This window comes from Mesocricetus auratus, unplaced genomic scaffold (assembly GCF_017639785.1).
Source record: "Mesocricetus auratus isolate SY011 unplaced genomic scaffold, BCM_Maur_2.0 Super-Scaffold_100013, whole genome shotgun sequence".
NCBI classification, from domain to species: Eukaryota; Metazoa; Chordata; class Mammalia; order Rodentia; family Cricetidae; genus Mesocricetus; species Mesocricetus auratus.
Genome location: NW_024429196.1, coordinates 45,932,539 through 45,952,973, shown reverse-complemented (window position 1 = coordinate 45,952,973; position 20,435 = coordinate 45,932,539). Strand labels below are relative to the sequence as shown.

General features: G+C 42.6%; 7 non-coding genes across 7 annotated transcripts; 1 reads left to right on the top strand and 6 right to left on the bottom strand.

Moving 5' to 3' along the window:
* Positions 1–3,168: 3,168 nt before the first annotated feature.
* Positions 3,169–3,250, bottom strand: Trnas-gcu. Its single transcript has one exon. It is a non-coding gene; the product is annotated as a tRNA-Ser (tRNA).
* A 2,132-nt stretch (positions 3,251–5,382) lies between these two features.
* On the bottom strand, positions 5,383–5,454 carry Trnaq-uug. Its single transcript has one exon. It is a non-coding gene; the product is annotated as a tRNA-Gln (tRNA).
* Positions 5,455–5,963: 509 nt separating this feature from the next.
* Positions 5,964–6,035, bottom strand: Trnaq-uug. The gene has a single exon. It is a non-coding gene; the product is annotated as a tRNA-Gln (tRNA).
* Positions 6,036–6,725: 690 nt separating this feature from the next.
* Positions 6,726–6,807, bottom strand: Trnas-uga. The gene has a single exon. It is a non-coding gene; the product is annotated as a tRNA-Ser (tRNA).
* Positions 6,808–7,161: 354 nt separating this feature from the next.
* Positions 7,162–7,233, bottom strand: Trnam-cau. The gene has a single exon. It is a non-coding gene; the product is annotated as a tRNA-Met (tRNA).
* Positions 7,234–7,584: 351 nt separating this feature from the next.
* On the bottom strand, positions 7,585–7,655 carry Trnag-gcc. Its single transcript has one exon. It is a non-coding gene; the product is annotated as a tRNA-Gly (tRNA).
* Positions 7,656–13,930: 6,275 nt separating this feature from the next.
* On the top strand, positions 13,931–14,003 carry Trnak-cuu. Its single transcript has one exon. It is a non-coding gene; the product is annotated as a tRNA-Lys (tRNA).
* Positions 14,004–20,435: the final 6,432 nt, after the last annotated feature.

Below are 20,435 nucleotides of genomic sequence, written 5' to 3'. Positions count from 1 at the left end.
ATGCCCTGTCTTACCTTACTCAAATGTATCTTGCTTAAAATATATAGTTACTGCTTTACTCTGTACTTTGTATGGCCTTAAGTAACCATGGAAACTGAAATTTATGGCCTTCAACCTTATGGTCTGCTCCTTTAAAAACTTCTCCTTTTAGCTGGTGGGCATCTCATTTCCAGAGATCCGGCTGGCCAGCTGAACAATAAGTGGAACCTTTTGCTTTTGCATCAGAGTGTCGACTCCTTGGGTTAGTCTCTGGAATTTCGCAAACCTGGCACAACAGTTTGTATACTAAGACTCTTATTGAAGAAAAATGCTATTTTCTTCTCGAGTGGTTATCAACAGGAGATAACTTCTGGGTTAGGAAGGGAGGCTTCTGTCCATTGCCCCTCTCAGCAATGGTGCCCAATCTGGCTTAGATCTGTACAGGCAGGCCCTAGTTTTTGGTGTGTTTGTCTAAAGCAGGCACACGACTGACTGAATGAATGAATGAATGCATACACAGAGGCAGCTGGTTTATCTTTGAAGGTAGTACTGTGTAAAATTTCCTTCATAAAGGAAAGTTAAATCCCAACTACACAGGAAAGACAATGTATGGAATTAGGTTTGCATTTTTTTATTTAGTTGTGTTTTGCTTTGTTTGCTTTCTTTCCTTGGCCTTTGATCCCATCCTGTATATTTAGCAAGATCTTGAGAGATCCCAACTCAACATTTTTAGACCCCTAGTGACTAGCCCGCCACAAGAGTGACTTGCCCTTCTGCCCTCTCCTGAGAAACCAGAGACCTCAAGATAAACCTAAAAGATAACCCTCCCTTTTCCAGGAACTAGCTCACCACATTCCTGCTCAATGTTTAACTGTGAAATGCCTAGAGAATGCTTGCTTGAAATAACCTTCCTGTTAAGACATAAGCTATCATTTAACTTCCTCATCTGTTATGTTTATGATGTTTGCCTAACTCCCCAATTCAGTTTTTCCCTTTTAAAAACCCTCAACTGCAAGGGTCATGAGCTCGGCCCCAGTGCACCGGTTCCCCGAATAAACCGCCTGTGCTTGCAGCAAGAAGGGTCTCTCTTGAATTATTGGGGTGTCGGCTTATCCCGAGACTTGAGAGAGGGTCTCCCCACTCTGCCCATGCTCTGGGGAACCTCTCTAGCCATGTTCCCCCCAGTGTCTTTTCTGGTAGGGCCGGGGGCTCATGTAATCTATATTCTTCAGGTAAGATAAAAGTTAAAAATAGGGAAATTCAAGGAGTTTAGCTCTCATTTACAGAGCAGCACTAATTGAAGAATGTTATTACAATTCAGTCTCTCTGTCTGTCTCTCTCTCTCTCTTCTCCCTCCTTCCTTCCTTCCTTCCTTCCTTTTCCTGATATTGATCTAAATAGTGGACTGCTTCGGGAGGTAAGCTTAAATAATCTCTAGCTCAAGCAGAGGGCAGTGAGTAGGGAAGAACCCACCAAGCTATCTCAAATACTAGCCTGGCTCCTAGTGGGTACTACTGTTGCTGGAGCTGTATTCAGTTCTTGCTTTAAGAATCCTGTTGTGCCCTGTGGGAACAAAAGACCTTGGCCAGAGGCCCACTTCCCCATCAGCCTGGGAGCAGGCAGTTGTAAGACATGTTTACTGAAAACATGTTTACTAAAAACAATTCAGTGCCCTAAGAAATGTTTACCGGAGCAATAAGTTCCTGATAAGGGCTCGCTCACTGACACACCCTGACTTTGATCTTTCCAATGGCTAGCCGCCTCTTCCCGCCGCCCCCCCACACACCCTTGCTGACTCTGGTGTCAGGGATATATAACCAGCCAAGGGGAAGGAAAGGGCGGCGGAAGCTTTTCTGGGGAGAGTTTTTCTAGGGAAGTTTATCTTGAGCCTTCTTGGGGTCCCGCATAAAGTTTTCTTTACACCACCGACTGGTCTCTGTGTCATCAATCCTGACACCCTCGCCACATTCTCGGATACAGGCTGCGCCGCGAGCACGGTAGTACCCAAGTCGCAAAGTCTCCAGAGACCACCAGGAAGACAGCCCCCACCAACTGCAAAAGCAAGTTTTTAATGATTGTTCATCCAACCATGACAGGGACACCTGTCTGGCAGCAGCCACCAGAGGGAGTGAAGTTCCCTGTCTACTGCTAGGTTTTAAAGACAAAAGTTACAGGATTACATCAGTAGGTAATGGGTTGGTTTCTGATTGGTTGACATTTGGGAGCAATTAGGAGAATTTCTCAAAGTGTATTTTGGCATGAAATACCTGTGTATCAATTATTCTCATTGATCAGTGCTGAGAGGGAACATTCTGTAGTTTCTATGGCATGTCTTGTTACTTGCCGGTTTATAAGCTGTCTTCAAGCCACATATACTGTACACAAAACTCAAAATTTAAAAAAAAATATTGCTACTCAATCCCCAGTTCTTGTGAGCCTCTGAAAACCCTGGGAACCTGACCAGTCCAGTAACTGCATTGGAACTTGTTGGAAATACTTGCGTGCTTCAGTTGATGGATTTAAAACAACTCTATCTCAATGTCCGCATCTGTAAAATGACGAAGAAGAAATTTTTCAGAGACCATCTGTATTAGGGGCCCCATCAATTCCGTGTTTCTATTATAGGTGAGAAATCTTTTGCTGGTAAGTGGTAGTTTTTCTGGGATGGTGTACTAAAATTAAGATATAAGTGCAACAAGATGGAAGAGAGAGACGGACTGGAAAGCGTGAGAAGGTCTCCAATTAAAATATTACAGTGCATTCTGTCGGGGGAAATTCAAGGCAAAGGGCTACTACCATTGGTCAGAATCTCGCAAGTTTTTTTGGGGGGGGGTTGTTTTGTCTTGTTTTGTTTTGTTTGTTTTTTGTCAGAAGATATCAGAAACTACCAGTAGAAGAAACGTCACGCCCAGAAAGAGGAGGGGAGAGAAACCGCTACTAAAAGGCAAAGTCAGTCCGGAAACAATGGGCGCCCCGGGAAGGAGGTGAGACAACTTTGTACAAACATGCTTGAAGTCTCAAAAATGGGAATTTGAGCAAAAATAGACCTATATAGGAGAAGAAAGAAGTGAGTGGAATAAGCGTTCCAAGATCAGTGTTGGAAGAAAAAAATTGCAGATTAAAAGTGAACATGTGTTCTTCACGCCGCTGCTAAAATTTGAAACCCACATACTAGTGGGAGTATCCATACGACGAGGATGGGATTCGAACCCACGCGTGCAGAGCACAATGGATTAGCAGTCCATCGCCTTAACCACTCGGCCACCTCGTCACACCTGCTGAAGGGTACTTAAGATAAATAGTATTCTGTGTCTTCTTCTATGATTTATGGGATTGTTTGGATTTGGGGTAATGGGGGGAATCTATTAGTTGTATTTGGCTTCTCAATTAGCTTGTTTCAGTTTACAATCTTTATTTCATCATTGCTTATGTCATTAATGAAACCAATGCCTTTGCTGTCTGTAATAGACACCCTTGGTTTGATAAAAGAAAAAGAAGGAATAAATTGTTGGGAAGAAGTGTAATGTAACTGAATAAAGCCACAGACAAGGATGACTCTCGTTTTAAAACTCAAATTGGATTTTGTCATTTCTATGTGGCCATGCATATTAATGTTTTCATCATTGGGATTATGATGTATCTCTCCTTGGTCCCAAGTAGGATTCTAATATAAATAAATGCCTACCATATGATGTAACACTCAGCTCTGGGAACCCAGGTAGGATATGAGTGAAGAGCTAGGGGACTCAGCTAAATGATGATTGGTTCTTACTGTCAGACAACAGAATACAGACTTTGAGTCGCAGAATTGTCAGTATATCTGAGAGGACTTCATTTTGTTCATTCTGCAGAGGAAACTGAGAGAACTGGTCATTTGGCACTGCCATTTGATACAGTTCATATTGTTATTTATTTCTACACTAAACCAAATCAAGCAAAGATCACCAGGAACACATTGTCAGTCAGATGAACTGAATTTGTTGCTCTGAAAATAGGAAGAACACATATCATGGGGAAACCTTGGAAGACTCATCAACAGGGTGGAGTTAAGAGCTTTTGTAGCATTTGTGTGTGGAATTTGTGATATGGAGAAAGATGCAAGGAAGGTGCTTCATTCTACATTGACACAACCAGGTAGAGTGTTCAGATACCTAATCACTAAAATTTGGTAACTGATACACTAAGAAAAGAAAATTTTCATTAAAAAACGGTGTTTGTGTATCTGAATATATTTGATTTAGAAGGTAAGAGTGGAGAGGAAAGTCTGTGAACCCTGTGATCTCTCTTTATTAGTTGTCAAGAGGTGTTTGGTGACTGTTTAATCATCCTTGCTTAGTCAAGAATTGGAAAGTTTTGTTGTTGCTTGATCAAATTTCTACCTCCTTTCGTCGAAATCAGAAAGGTCAGTGTGCTGCAGAGTTACATAGGTCCAAAGACAAACCTTAGGGCCCAGCTGTGAATGTCAGGCTAGGTCCTGACATCCGGGACCAGTAAACAGTCACACCTGTCTCTGGACACCAGAGAATATGTTGCTTTTTTCATCTATACCTAAAGTTATTATTAAAAAAAAAAAGAGTCTGTATGTTTAACATGACCTAATGCAAAATAAATGGAGATGGGGCTGGGGCTTCCTTTGTCAGGAGGGAGAGTAAGGAGCTACGGTTTGTCCCTGAGAACAGGAAGTGCATGTCTGAGAGCTTTTCTAGCTATGCGTACCAGGTGCACTCCGGCTTTGGGTGATAATTAAAATCAATGACACCAAAACAGACAGATCCAGTGAGGCTTGAAATCCAGGTGCTAGACATTATATCCTGAGTTCTTCGAGTTGGATAATTACTGAAAGACTGGCACCCTTAATAGACAGTTAATCTTCTAAATAATGTCAGCCCGTTAGTATAGGTGCTTGGATGGTGTCCAAAACAGGAGAAACTCTAAGAAGCATACAACTGTACACTGGGAAGCCGAAACCTTTAGAAGACAAAGTCCATACTACATTACAGTTTTACTTTGAGCAGCCTCGACAAAAAAGAGAAACTGCAATTTTAAAAACGGAAGCATTTGCAGCTAGGTGTGTGCATCCTGAAGGTGAATTATGAATGATTCAGGAGACTAGGGATGTGGGGCACAGGTAGGAAAGATGTGACATGGACGGAACACATTTAAAAGTCACTATACCATATAATTCTCACATGTAGGAGAAGCTTGTTGCTATCATTTCTTTTGCATTCGAAAATATATTTTCAAGAGGTTCCAAAGAAAAGATTACTTGGAGAAAACAAAAACATTTAAACATCAGTTCCAACAACACACATACACTTTGCATAGGAACAGAATGAGTATAAAGAAACCCAAGTATTAAGAAGTTGAAGGAAGCACTGGCGGAAGTAACTCAAAAGACAAACAAGGTCCCACCGAGATTTGAACTCGGATCGCTGGATTCAAAGTCCAGAGTGCTAACCATTACACCATGGGGCCACTTGCACGAATGTGTGTCTAAGATAAACTACCTGAAGTATATATAAATATATCAAAGTTTCAATGAAACTTTAAACTGTATTTTCATCCGTAACAACTTTACCTCAGACAGAAAACGCAAGAATGACTCATATGTTTTGTTTTGTAAGAACCAAATTCATGCATGAAATCAACTGAAGTTCAAACAATATTTAGTCATTTACACAGGAATTCAGTCAGATTCAGGATAAACAAGGCGCACCCCTAGTCCTCAAATCTGCACAAAATTTTGCCTGATTAGGGTAACTCTAATTTCCAACAAAAAAGGGGAGACAAAGGGGATACGAGGAATCTTGGTTTATCTCATATGAGGGAAAAGGGCAGTTGAAGAAGAAAGGAATCTGATTTTGCGGCCTGAGAGGGGTTTTAGGTGAGCTGATGTTCAGATATTTTAACTTCAGAGAGTCTAAATTTGATGAGAACGTTACACAGACAACAAATTGTGAGAGAAATGCGCTAAAATGTAAGCGAGGTCCCACCGAGATTTGAACTCGGATCGCTGGATTCAAAGTCCAGAGTGCTAACCATTACACCATGGGGCCTCTGGAAGATGCTGCTCTGGGGAGATATTACAGTGAGAGTAGGGAGACTGCTTTCATGTTTTTCATGGTATGGATTTCTAGTATGTTTACTGCATTGCTGGAGAATCATTTACTAGTGTAGCTGCTCCTTGGGAAATGAGAACTGTGTGTTTGCCAGACTTGACATTTGCTGCACTGTAATTTACAGAATAAAGAATTTTATTTTTTTTCTACGACAGCAATACACAGCAATATCTGTATGCGTTAGGAAGCCTGGGCGTTTTAAATAGCAATAGAGTTTTGGGGGTTTTGTTTTCTGTCTTTTGTTTGTTTGTTTGTTTTAATAAAACTTAGTCAAAAAAGAGTTTTGAAAATTGTCTGGTATTTTGAATCAGAAATAGGGCCTCCGAAACAATCTATAGACAAGCCAAACTGGAAATTTGTTTGAAATATTGATTTCATAACTTCAAATACACTCTGGAGTAGAATAGTATTGTGCTGCGTGTGCCCAAGGTCTTGTTCAATCAAAAGGAAGTTATGTGAATGCAGGAGAGGTTTTGGAGTTCAGACGTGAAATTGTATACAATATCAAACTTGTACTAGCTTGCGTGTTGCTAAATTCCAAAGAAGATGAAATGAATTGGAGTAAAACGCTGTTCTCAACCAAAGAAAAGGGACAGATTTTTAATACCTGCAAAGAAAACACAATTGCGTAGTCGGCAGGATTCGAACCTGCGCGGGGAGTCCCCAATGGATTTCAAGTCCATCGCCTTAACCACTCGGCCACGACTACAAGAACACAAGTACTGTTAGGATATATTCCCAAGAGAAGTAATTGTTTTCTTTTATACTTTCGAAACAATCTTTCTGCAATGTAATAACAAAACTAGGCGACTTCTCATCGTATTAAAAGAGACTGCGATTTGAGATTGACACGAAGAAGTGTAACCTTCTGATGTGGAATATCCTCAGAACCTACCTTGCCGAGGCTAAGGCCAAAGTGAACCCGAATCTAGGAAGCTGAATGGCAAACTCTCCCAGGCACTGAATAAATAAAGATATTAACATTTACCTTTATGATTCTTCTATCTCCCGTTTGATGCTCAAAAGTCTATTTAGAGAATGGCTGGCCTCTTTTCAAAATACATAGCAGAGGATGGTTTCGATCCATCGACCTCTGGGTTATGGGCCCAGCACGCTTCCGCTGCGCCACTCTGCTAGTTGGTATAGTACTCTGTATTTCATATCTTTATTGAAGATAGAAACGCCCCTTCCCTGTTTATGTCTGTTTCCTTTTTCTAATCACTTATTAATTTGTCAGCCAGGACTGAAAACATAACACAACCCTAAACAATTGTGCTGCCCAACTTAGAATTCTTCCCAATGAAAATTAATCAGCTGGAGCTCAGGAGCTTGTTCAGGAGCTCGTTAACAATTGTTTCCGGAATAAACACCAAAGGCATACTGAATGACAGACTTTTAGATATGTATCTTTCAAAAGATTCGAGCTCGTTAAACTCAAGTTTAGGACACACAATTATTTTTGGAGAAATCCATAAAGTTAAAACTGTGCATTGGCCGGGAATCGAACCCGGGCCTCCCGCGTGGCAGGCGAGAATTCTACCACTGAACCACCAATGCAGCTATACGTGTCAGGCTCTTATTTTTATTCTTATATATCTCTTCTTATTTCGTCTCGCCCTTTTTGGATCTTTATAGAATGAATCAACACCTAGAAACTCAATATGCAACGATTTTTTTAAAGAATTATTTAGAAACAGAGATTGTTTCTACTAAAAAAAAGTTAGAGACTTTTATTACATGAAAGAAATGGACTCTGAAATTCTGTATAAAATTGAATGAAAGTCAGTCGTCTGGTCCATCTAGTTTTAATCACATCTTCAGAACAGAGTTGTGGTGCCTTGAGAAGGTGGAAGGGTACTTTTCGAAGCCGTGATATGTTGCTTTGGGGGGGGGAGGAAAGGAAAGGAAAGAAAAGCAAGAAGAAAAATTAAAAGCAAGAAGCCGAAATAACAAACTAAGAGGTTCTTACCGGCTTTCTAAAAAGGAAGAGCGGGAGCTGTAACCATGTTTCTCTAAGTCCTAGTAGGATACTGAGCAGGATAATACGAGAAACAGCTCGAATTTAATCAAATTACCTAACTTGTTCTTAATTAATCATCTCTAACAATTGAAATAAAGAACTAACTTCAAAGGGAGTTTAAATGGTGCTCAATTAAAAACAGTTTAAAATAAAACATTTCAAAGAAAAAAAATTAAAATCAACCTGAGGTGGCTTGGTAACCTGCGATTCCAGCACTGAGGCAGACATAAACAGTTCTCTGTGAATTCCATTCCATACCCACTCCAGACCCCTGAGTCTCCCACCCTACTCCACCCCCGGTTAACACAGCAATTTTAGACTGGCCAGAGTTACGTAGTGGAAATCTGGAAATTTGAGGGGAGGCGCCTGCGGGCGGGCCAGAGTGAGGGACAGAAAGACAGAGACAGAGGAGAGCCAGTTAATTTATATGGGACAGATAATCATTTGACTCTTGGATAGAAGCCTGTTACCGGGCATGTTGAACAAAATATTTTCAGCGCCCCCCCCCCAAAGAATGCGTGCAAAGCAGTCTTTCAGAGCCTTTCACAGAGACTCTGATGGGTATTTCAAGAGAATCTTGGAATAAAAGCACTTATTTGCAACATCTTGCTAGATTGATGGAAGTGTGAGACATAAACTCATAGGGATAATAAACCACATTCAATACCAGCTATCACAACATGTTAAAATTAAATTTATGAGAAAGCCAGTAGCTAGATAATCTTATAGATGTCCTACAATGAAATTAAAATACTTGTAGCTGAATGTGTTGGGACAATCTTGTAGTTACATCACCTGGAAGGTGAAGACAGCAGATCAGGAGTTCTAGGTAACTCTTAGCTATCAAGAAGCCCTCAGTTCAAAACTGGCCTAAGTTGTATGTGCAGACCCGCCTCAAATCCGTGATTAAAAATGACTACCAGTTTGGCAAACTTCTAGGAATGTCTGTGTGGGATTATCTAGATTACCCTAATTGAGGATGGAACCATTCCTGGCTTCGGGGTTCTAAACTGAATAAGAAGGAGAAAGCAAGCTCGGTGCTCGAATTCAGACTTTCTGCTCCCTTACCTGCTACCATGCCTTCTTCACATGACCGAATGTGTCACTCAAATCTCTGGGCTTTTTTTCTGGTGTTCTATCCCAGCAATAAAAAAATAAAATAATAATAAAATAACAAAAAAGCTCACCTGGACTCTAAAAGACACTCCTTCGCCTAATGGAAACTAAAGCCTATTCTCTGGTCTGAATTTTTGCCTCAAGCTCAAAGATCTGGCTCTTTCTGGGACTAAAGGCATGCACCACCACTGCCCAACAGCAGTTTGATTTTTTAACAACAGAAAACTGTTTTTAATTTTTAACACCGAAACATCTGGCCCTCAAGCCTAGTTACTTCAGGTGACCATGTCACTGACGTTGCTCTGCTGATGTAGTTGAGGTCTAAATCCTAGAAAAGGAGTTCATGTTTGTGGATGGAAAAAAGAAAAGAAATAAAAGGAAAGGAAGAGACTAACCAAGAGAGGGGAGCCAGATGCAGAAGCCAGGAGGCCCAAAAGGACAGGTAACCAAAATGGTTGGATTACACAGGGAAGGGCTGGTGGGGGAGGGCAGCCCAGCCACTGGGTTGGAGAAGTTTAGGGTAGGGGACCAGTACGCAGGTCATGAGGGCCTTGTAACAGGCAGGGACTGAGGGATGCAGGGAGAACCTGGCAGCCAGGTCAGAGTCAGCTTGTATATGTTAAGAAGACACCTCAGCCATTTGCCCCAGGGTTTGAGACTTAACGGTTTGGAGGTTGAACGCTTCTGTAAATGTCATTTTAATTTTACCTCAATGTGACTCGCCAGTGTAAATTGGTTGTGTGTACAATTCTGCTTTGTTTAAACTCGGTTTTGAGGGGGTTGTTGTTGTTTGGTGGGGTGGTTTTTTGTTTGCTTTTTCTTTTTGAGTTCAGCATTTGTGTTTCATTTCCCATTCTGACTCTAGTGTAACTCCAGGCTGGTTTACAGAGTGCTCTGGGATTGCCAGGGTAACACGGAGAAACACTCCCTCAAAAACAAACAAATAAACAAAAAACCCAATAAGTAAATAATGTCATGTCTTAGCTTGCAGGAGAATATATAAAACTAAAATGCTGGCTATGGTTGTCAATGAAAGATTCAATGAGAGGTCAAGAATCAGAGGTTCAAGTTCATCCTTCCCTATACTTCAAGCTTAGGCCAGCTTGGGTACATGATACCATGTCTCAACTTTGTCTCCCGACCTCCAAATCTAGAATCTTCAGAGCCATGGGTCATGTCAGCATGATCCTCTGGTCATGAACTTCTCCAGAGTGAGGAACTGGTGAAAAGAAGTTCCAGAAGCACAATGCCCACAATGCCACTGGCCACACCAGTCAGGCTTCCTGGGTTCTCTCTTGACATGGTGGCCTCAACCTTGCCTTGCCCAGCCCAATTTTAATAAGAATCCTGCCAAGTCATGCCAGTTAGTGAGGACCCTCCCCATCACCCTCCTTTCAGTGAAGGTGGGGGTTTAAATGAGTTCACCAGATCCAAGATAAATGATAAATAGGTTTTTTATTAGGGAAGAACTTAACACAGATAAGAGTAAATAACCGCTGCAGCCTTCCTGGTCCAGAAGATGCAGTCTCTATCTTTCCAGTGCTCGCCCAAATCCAAGAGAGAATGCCAGAAACTCCTCTACCTTAAAGGGATCATGTCTGCACCGAAACCACACCCAAAGTGCGTGGCCACTACTACAAGTTAACTGGTCAGACAAGATGCCATTACATCCAGTACTTTTCCATCTTTGTCTGGCCCTCACCTAGCCACTGTCTATGAACCTTCAGCTGCCCTTGCTATTTGGAGTTACAGGCAGTTGTGAACTGACTGATGAGGGTGTTGGAAACTGAACTCCAGTCCTCTGAAGCTAGCACTGAGCAACAGTCACCCTTAACTGCTGAGCCATCTCAGAACCCCTATACTCCTATTTTTAACAAATGTTCAAAACAACCATACCTTAACAACGTCAGAGAAAAAGAACATACGGTGAAAAGAAATTACGTCCAAGTTACAATAAAGCCTAAGTAACTGCCCAATTTTTTTTTTTTTTTTTTTTTTTTTTTTTGGTTTTTCGAGGCAGGGTTTCTCTGTATTGTTTTGGAGACTGTCCTGGAACTCTCTCTGTAGACCAGGCTGGCCTCTAACTCACAGAAATCTGCCTGCCTCTGCCTCCCGAGGGCTGGGATTAAAGGCGTGCACCACCAACGCCCGGCACTCACTGCCCAAATTTTTAAAATTTAATTGTTAGTTTTTAGGTGCTCTTCTGCACTATGCTTCAAAATACAACAACAACAACTGAAATTCTCACTGCTACTTTCTTGAGTTAGAGAGCCAATTTTTTCTGTAGTGCCATTTGCCATATACAAACCCTTAATTCGACTGTAATCTGTATGTAGTTCCTTCAGCCCTCCCACTCACCCCCTTGTTCTTAAACCCAGTATCTCCAAATTTTTTATACAAGCCTTGTTTTGGTCCACATATTCCCAGAACTCAGACCTGACTCCAGCATTATAACACTCCCATTGTCAGCCAAAGGCTGACATCACTCTTACAGCTCTGGGCTATACCTGGGTGGAGAACAGGCTTATTCTCGTGAACACCATAGTTTGTCCTAATCCCCAGTAAATGCTGGCTCTTCTCACCACTGAACAGCTGAAACCCTGGGTGTGATTCACTTTTCTAAGAAAATAGCATAAATTATCTGCTCAGCGTTTGTTTTTTTAACATAATTTATATGTAAGACTTTATCTTACACATCTGAAAAAAATATTGTTTAATCTCCTACCAACAAGTGTATGCTGTTAGTATTAGGCAGACTCATTAGTTGTTCACAAGGAACATGCTGTGTAATGTAATTGATGTACAATGGTACCTACAAAATAATGACCTCACACTTCTTTTAAGTTTCTTTTTTAGCCTTTGTTTTGTTTATTTGTTTTTATTGTTGTTGGTTTTGTTTTGAGACAGGATTTTGCTATATAGCCATGGCTGCTCTGGAAACCACCATGTAGGCAGATCAGACTGGCCAAGACCTAGAAAAGATTTGCTGCTTCTGCTTCATGTAACATCAGACTCAACCATTATAAGGGTCTCAAACATATTCTGTTAGATATTCTTGGGTATCTCTGCAATGGTTACAGAATATTTTGTTGTGTGATAGAGGTTTAGACTGATCCTCTTGTTAGTGTACGACAGGGACATCTGTTGAATGTGCCTGCAAAGGGGAGTGAGGATTGAGAAAAGGAAGAGACACAAGACAGAAGATAGAGTTGGGAGTGCTCTCAGTGAATACTATAGATACCTCGAATTTATTTCTCATACCCCTTTTATACCCAAAGCAAAAGGGAGGGCAAAAGACTTCTTACCATAACTCAAGGAACAAACAAGCATAATCACCTCCTTAACACTCAAAACATCTAGTAACCACACCCAAAGTCAAACATCCTGTTATTCGGCCTTGAGGAGCAAGAATAAGCTTGAACTCTCAGACCTTAAGTCAAGATGGAAATACAGTCACTGTGGGCTCCCACAGTATATTGTGTTGACATGTTTATTTTCATGTCTCTGAATAATCCCAAGCTTATCTTTGGTGTATCAGCTGAAAATGACTCTCAAGTAGGCCAAACAATGAGTTACAGTACATGGAAGCCCCTTCTCAAGGAGGTCTCATTCTTAAGCAGCAAGAGAACAGTTCCCAACATGGGATTAGCGACCCTAGGGAGGGCTCCACCCACTTCTAGTGCTGCCTGAGAAAGGTCCACTGAGGACAACAGAAGATGGCAGGTATGTTTATTCCAAGCACCCCTTGTTGTTGGGAAGTGTCATGTGACATGAATAAATGTCTACACACCCCAGAGAGGGAACTGATGGTAAACCAAAGCAAAAATACCACCCAAATCCTACTTGGTGAACTGGTGAGTTTTATTAGAGTTACTTATTAAAAAAAAAAAAATGAAGATTTACTTACAAGAGCAGAAATCACCCAAACAGCTGTATCACCAAAGCCAGCAGGGATAATGTTCACAAAAGCTGGAAACCTGGAGTATACTATACATCCTGCAGGCTGCTCAGCAGGCTGGAGAATGTCCTTTCCAGATTGCTCAGCTGATGTCTGCTGCTTACAGGCAGCTCAACTCCTCTGTCTCCCAGGAGGTCTTACTGCTTATGTGTGCTTGAGGAGGGAGGAGGATAGTGAATCTAGTCAGTTTCAGGGACTTCCTGAAACTTGTTAAGTCGTCTACTTCCTGAGTCTAAGGATCAGAATTCCCCATAGGACAGGATGCACTGCCTCCCAGTAGAACTTCCTATCGTCTCACCTCCCTTTAGCACTCATGTGTCTTCGTGAGCTTCTGTCCGATGGAAGGCTTTAATCTAGGAAGACATTGCTACACAACAGAAAGCTAGGAGTTGACAACAACTTCTCCTCGAATTGATATTTTTTGAGGTAAGGTTTCATTCTGTATTCTAAGCTGTCCTGGAACTCACTGTAATTCAGAATAGCTTCAAACTCTAGGATATCTCCTTCCTCGGCCTCTTGAATACGAAGAGTTTAGGCCTAAACCCATCTTGCAATATATTTTTCTCACTAAAGTCTATCCTTACCAATCTCAGTCCAGTTCTAGGGTTTTGTTTTGGTGACAGGGTTTCTCTTTGTAGCCTTGGCTGTTCTGGTACTCACTCTGTAGACCAGGCTGGTCTCAAACTCACAGAGATCCGCCTACCTCAGCCTTCCAAGTACTTGGGCAAACTGCCATCTGCCCGGCTAGCTCAGTCGGTAGAGCATGGGACTCTTAATCCCAGGGTCGTGGGTTCGAGCCCCACGTTGGGCGGGATGTTTTCTTTTTAGCCGGGCGTTGGTGGTACACACCTTTAATCCCAGTACTCGAGCCTCAGAGGCAGGCAGATCTCTATGAGTTCGAGACCACCCTGGTCTACAGCGCGAGTTCCAGGATCCTGTATTTAAAAAAAGGAAAAAAAAAAGTAAGTTCATTTTATATTTGTAAGAAAGTCATGACTATGAATAGAGTGGTACAACCCTTTTTTAAAGGCCTAAGGCCTGTACCACTCAACACTGGGAGGCAGAAGCAAGTGCATCCCAAAAGTTCAAACCTAGCTTGTTCTATATAAATTCCAGGTCAGCCAGGACTACATAGTGAGACTATCTCAGGACCCACAGAGTGGAAAGAGAACTAGTAAGTTGTCCTCTGACCTTCACACACATATGCACACAGTGAGTAACTATAATGCAAAAATAATAAGTAAAAATGTTTTAACAGATGGATAAAGCTTCTCCTAGAAGTCATTGGCTGGCTGTTAAGTGAAAACCCAAACAGGAATAGGCCACTTCTCTATGAATTGTTGGTCAGGGAGGCTCCCTCTGGCCATAGAACAACACTGGTCATTGTCTATGCTCTTGGTTGCCCACCAGAGCTAGAAGGTAAACCCCTATTGCTGAAGACATCTCACACCCTGGTTACCCAGGATCTAATGGTTATATGGAAGGGAGTTCTGAAGCCACTACTAAGATGCCTATGATACAGAGGCAGGGGATCTCTGTGAGTTCGAGGCCAGCCTGGTCTACAGAGTGAGTTCCAGGACAGCCTCCAAAACAATACAGAGAAACCCTGTCTCGAAAAACCAAAAAAAAAAACCAAAAAAACGATGCCTACGATGTCACGTCTGCTGCGTGGCCTGTGTCCGAGAACGTGCGGAGGGTGTCGGGTATTGACAACACAGAGACTCGTTCAACGATATAAAGAGAACTTTAAACAGGCTCCAAAAAGGTTCAAGAAAAACTTCCTAAGAAAAGCTCCCACCAGAGAAGCTTCTGCTCCCTCCTCTACCCTGGCTGGTTCTGCTCTGACCCCAGAGGTGGATGTGTGTGGGTTTTTGAAGGTGCGGTTAGTCTTTGGACAAGGTCGAGGTCAGGGCGGTTTCTGTGGGAAGGCCTTTCCCAGGAACTTATTGTATCATTTTTAGGAAACATGTTTTTACTAAACATTGCCTTACAGCTGCCTACTCCCAGGCAGAAGGGGAAGTGGCCAGGAACTTATTGTATCGTTTTTAGTAAACATGTTTTTACTAAACATTGTCTTACAGCTGCCTACTCCCAGGCAGAAGGGGAAGTGGGTCTCTGCTCAAGGTCTGGTGTTCCCACAATTCACCCCTTTTTATTTTCAAATGAGGCACTCCTGGCTTAGGTCAAGTAGGGTCACCCTCCCTTTCCCGTCTTTGGGGGACCTTGAACCCCTGTTTTAGGTGGGAGGGGTCTTCCCCACAGGTTGCCCGTCATCGGAGATACCCCAACCTTAAATCATCTGTAACCAACCTTCATGGCTATCGGGATTGCCATGGGCTAAGCTAAGCAATACTTGGTTACGGATCTCTTGTCTCTGGAACAAGGCACGTTTGAGCTTGGCATAAAGCCAGAATGCCTACCGCCACTGCCACCATTTCCAGGACCCCCATTGACATAGCGCCTCTCCATCACCATACCCATCACCAGATCTGGGCCATAACATTCTACCAGCCTTCATCTGTTACAAGGGTAACATGCACATGATTTACATTCTGTTACAAGGGTAACCCGCATGTGATTTACATTTACAATTTGATAAAGTTTCCAATCGTTTCAAGATCTGGTCAGGAAAGCATTTAGAAAGTGCACTTGCACAGATACATTGGGCACAATCATTGATGTTACACATGTAGCATTATGAAAAATATGAACAATAGTTGTCACATTAGGACAAGTTGCATTTCTCCAGAAAAATACACTGGCCTAGTCGTGATTCCAGAAACAGGAACCATCAAGTGACCATGTCCTGTTCAAATACTGAAAAGAGGCTTTTGCCACTCATAGTCCATATCAATGTCCAAATATTTTAAATGGGTCCTTTTTTCCCCTAAAGGGAAAACTGGCAAAATGAATTCTGTTGTTTCAAGGTGTGTCAAGGGCAGACAGTTAGTCTTTCCAGTTCTTTGTTGGCTTCGGGATGAAAACTCACGGGTCCGGAAGGTTAATGCAGCAGGTCTGTTGAGAAACTGGAAATCTCGAACTGACTGTTTTCTTTCTTTCTTGGGCTGTAGATTCGATGACATCAAGGGTCAGGAACACTGATTTAGGAGATCTCACTCAAACTGGCTTAGGTAGGCTCCCATGGTCTCAGGTCCAGTTTTTCTCTGCTCCATGCATCTCACTAATTGGTCTGACAGCTGCCGAAGCTTTATTCTTTTCCTGCAAGAAAACACAAACATGCCCTCGACCCCAAATTAGGGTCTTCTCCACTGTCTAGTGCATGGATGTCTCCATTTGACCTGAGCAATGGTTGCTCAAGTTCCATCATGCCAGAATCTGTCTGAAGCTCACTGGCATTCATATTATAAAATTTTTAAATGAGGAGTGTATTATTTGATGAGTCATGTGGGGACTGGGGGCATTATTCCCCCTTTTTTATTTTCTAAAAAAGTTTTCTTTTTGAACTGTTGAAGCTGGACCATAACAGTAGAAGGATTTGTCTACCCTCCTTGGTTAACTATCTAGGTAAATTGGGCTTACTAAATAACTTTTGAAAATTATTTGAAGTCTGTGAGCAGTCTTTCCCAATCTAACCTGTAGAACTCTCACTAGCTGACAAGGCCTCATTTGTATCTTAAATTTTTCTGTTAAAACATTAACAGACTGGCTGGATGTTCCTTTTGGCTATATTTAACGCAATCTAGGTAGCTTCTTAACTATTTTTGAAGGGATTTAAGTATCCTTTTAATCATATAAGCAGTTCACACTCACACATTCGCAATCACATTTCATACATACCGGTGTGGCCACACCATACATTCAGAACATACATGCATCTTTCAGTCATCCTTTTTCCCTAGGTCATGATTAGTCTGTTGCAATGAAGCTTCCTTAATTGAAATCTATGTAAAAGAACAACTCCAGCCAATCCTTGAACTAAAAAGGTTAAAAAGTCCTATATGTTTTTATCATTCCTCCATTTGAGCTACAGTCATGGGGTACAGCCGTACCTACTCCTTGTAACTCTGTAGATGCAAGGTAGAGAGGCCAGGCTTTTGGCCAAAAGTTTTTAGAGATGACTCACAAAATAGAACTTAAATGTAAACAAAATTTTCCATTCCATATACCTTTGTCTTTTTCTTTTTCTTTACTTAATACCAGTACCTCTTTTACTGTTACCAAAAAAAATTTTTTTTTTGAGTCAGGGTTTCTCTGTATTGTTTGGAGGCTGTCCTGGAACTTGCATAAAGGTGTGTTGGGATTAAAGGCGTATGCCGCTGGGAATCTCTTGGATTCCCCTACTTCCTGACCCTGGTATCAGGCTTAGGAGGGGGAAACTCAGAATGTCTAGTTTCTGACTTTTTAATCTCATTGGCAGCAGCCGCTTCCAATGTATTATTGGTGTTATAAAAATTGATGAACAGGGAGCTGGAATGACTAACTGGCATCAACATGGGGGGGAATCCTCACCAACGCCCATATTTCCCTTACCTGAGTGTTCAGCAATGGTTGGATCTTTATCATGGTGAGCATTCCTAGTATCCGGAGTAGTATTGGGGTCGACATGCCTGATGCACCGTTCGGGGACCCAAATGGGCTTCTCACTTCCTGGAGGGAAAACACAAACAGCCCCTCGGACCCTAGCTAGTAGGGGAGTGGGTGGCTGCCATTTTCCTGTAATCAAATCCTTCCATCTGACCCATCCCAAGGACTGGGAGGGTTTGTTCCAATGTCTCTCCATAGCAGACAAATTATTATGGTCTACGGTCAAAAAATTTAAAATGTAAAGTATGGTGGATAACTGAATATTGGGGGAGGTAACATACTCCCCTTTTTTATTTTCTTAAAATACTGTTTGAGAGTGGCATGGGTGCGCTCCACAATAGCCTGTCCCGTGGGGTTGTGAGGAATACCAAATGAATGGACAATGTGATGTTCCCTGCAAAAGGCAGCAAAGCGATTGCTGGCATAGGCAGGGCCATTGTCCGTTTTTAGGGCATCGGGTACGCCCATGTAGGCAAAGGCCTGTAGGCAATGAGAAATAACATCTTTAATCTTCTCTCCTGAGTGGAGAGAGGCAAAAATCAGTTTAGAATACGTATCCACAGAGACATGCATATATTTTAATTTCCCTGCCTGCGGCAGGTGAGTGACATCCATTTGCCAGAGATGGTTGGCCCTGAGGCCCCGGGGATTTACCCCCTCATTGGGAGAATTATGATAAGGGGCACAATCAGGGCACTGAGAGGTAATCTGTGTAGCTATGGATAAGGGGCACCCAGTGTGAAATTTAATGGAGCGGGCATTTAGATGATACCTCTCATGGAGCTGGTGGGCCAGCTGCTCCTGAGTAAATAAGACCCTAGGGCGGGTCAAGGAGTCAGCAATTTCATTGCCCTGGGCAAGGGGTCCTGGAAGGTTAGTATGTGCACGAATAAATCCCACATAAGCAGGGTGGATGCGCTGCCAAATAAGATGTTGGAGCTGAACTAATAAGGAACGAACCTGGGAGGTTGGAAGAACATATGGAGAAGTTTCTAAAGGTCTAACAATGTTGGCAACATAAACACTATCAGTATATAAATTAAAGGGCTCTCCCTCAAACATTTGGAAAGCCATCAAGCATGCAAACAACTCGGCGGCTTGTGCTGACATCTGCCCTATGGGTACCCTCTTCTGCACCTGAGAAGAAACCACCACTGCGAAACCCTTGGAGGAGCCGTCTGTAAAGACTGAGCGAGCTCCAACTAGAGGGTTCTCCTTTAAAATCTTGGGAAAGATCACAGGGTGTTGTTTGAAAAAAGACATCAAGGGGCTGTTGGGATATTGGTTATCAAACTGTGCGCCTGTAGATGTAATAAACAGGGTCCACCCATCATGGAAGATCTGTAGATGTTCCACCTCCTCCTTACCATAAGGAAGGATAATTTTATCAGGACTCTTTCCAAAGGTTTGAATGCTAAACTTGTGTGCCTTCCACAACAATTGTAAAATGAGATCATAGTAAGGGGTCACTACCTTCTTAGGGGAGGCTGACAAATGTACCCAATAAATAGGACCAGTCTGCCAGAACACGGCAGTGGGCGAAAAGCTAGATGAAAGTACAACCAGAACAAGGGGCTGCCCATAATCTATACGCCGAAGGTGGGCTTGCTCTATACTTCTTAACAACAATTGTAGGGCTTCCCTGGCCTCTGGGGTAATCTGTCTAGGGAAGTTGGAGCAGGGTCCCCAGGAAGAATATCATAAAGCGCTTTAAGAGCCCCTGTTTTAATAGAAAGAGAAGGGCGAAACCATTGCACCTCTCCCAAGAATCTCTGCCAATCATGAAGTGTTTTTAAATTTGAACAATCAATTTGGAGTCTTTGTGGCCGGAGGCCAGTTTGTTGAATTTGATGACCCAAATAAGTATAAGGGGGTCTCTTTTGGATCTTTTCAGGAGCCAAAATAAATCCTCGGGCCTCCAGAAGCTCCTGTAGCTCTGCAAAGGCTATGTAACATTGTCTTTCTTCGGCCGCAGCCAAAAGAATATCATCCATGTAGTGGATAATGTAAAGATCAGGGAACTTACGTCTGAGGGGATCTAAACAGGCAGCTACATAAATCTGGCATATAGTTGGACTATTAGCCATCCCTTGGGGGAGCACCACCCATTGGAAGCGAAGGGCAGGCTCCCTAAAGTTAATCGAAGGAAGGCTAAATGCAAACCGAGGACTATCTTGAGAATGCAAGGGAATAGAAAAGAAGCAATCCTTCAAGTCAATGACAATCAAATGCCAGTCTCTAGGAATGGCCACAGGCATGGGCAAGCCAGGCTGCAGAGCCCCCATAGGCTGCATGGTCGCATTCACGGCCCTCAAGTCTTGTAGTAACCTCCATTTCCCTGAAGATTTTTTTATTACAAATATAGGGGTATTCCAAGGGGACGTGGAAGGAACCAAATGACCTGCCTCCAATTGTTCTTGAACTAGCTGGTGAGCCGCCCTTAGTTTCTCCGCTGGTAAGGGCCACTGTTCCACCCATACCGGATCATCTGATAGCCATGTGATGGGTATGGGGGCTGGCGGCGCAACAGTGACCCTCATCAAAAATGGCCAAAACCCTTCCTATCCCCTGGGGCCCTGGTCTCCAAAGGGAGGGATGCCACAGGGCAAACCTCTCCCTGTTCTAGTTTACCTAGTTCCCTCCCCGGGCTCCAGCCCCTCCCTTGCGTCATCTGGGGGCCCCTGCTTTTGGACTTGGG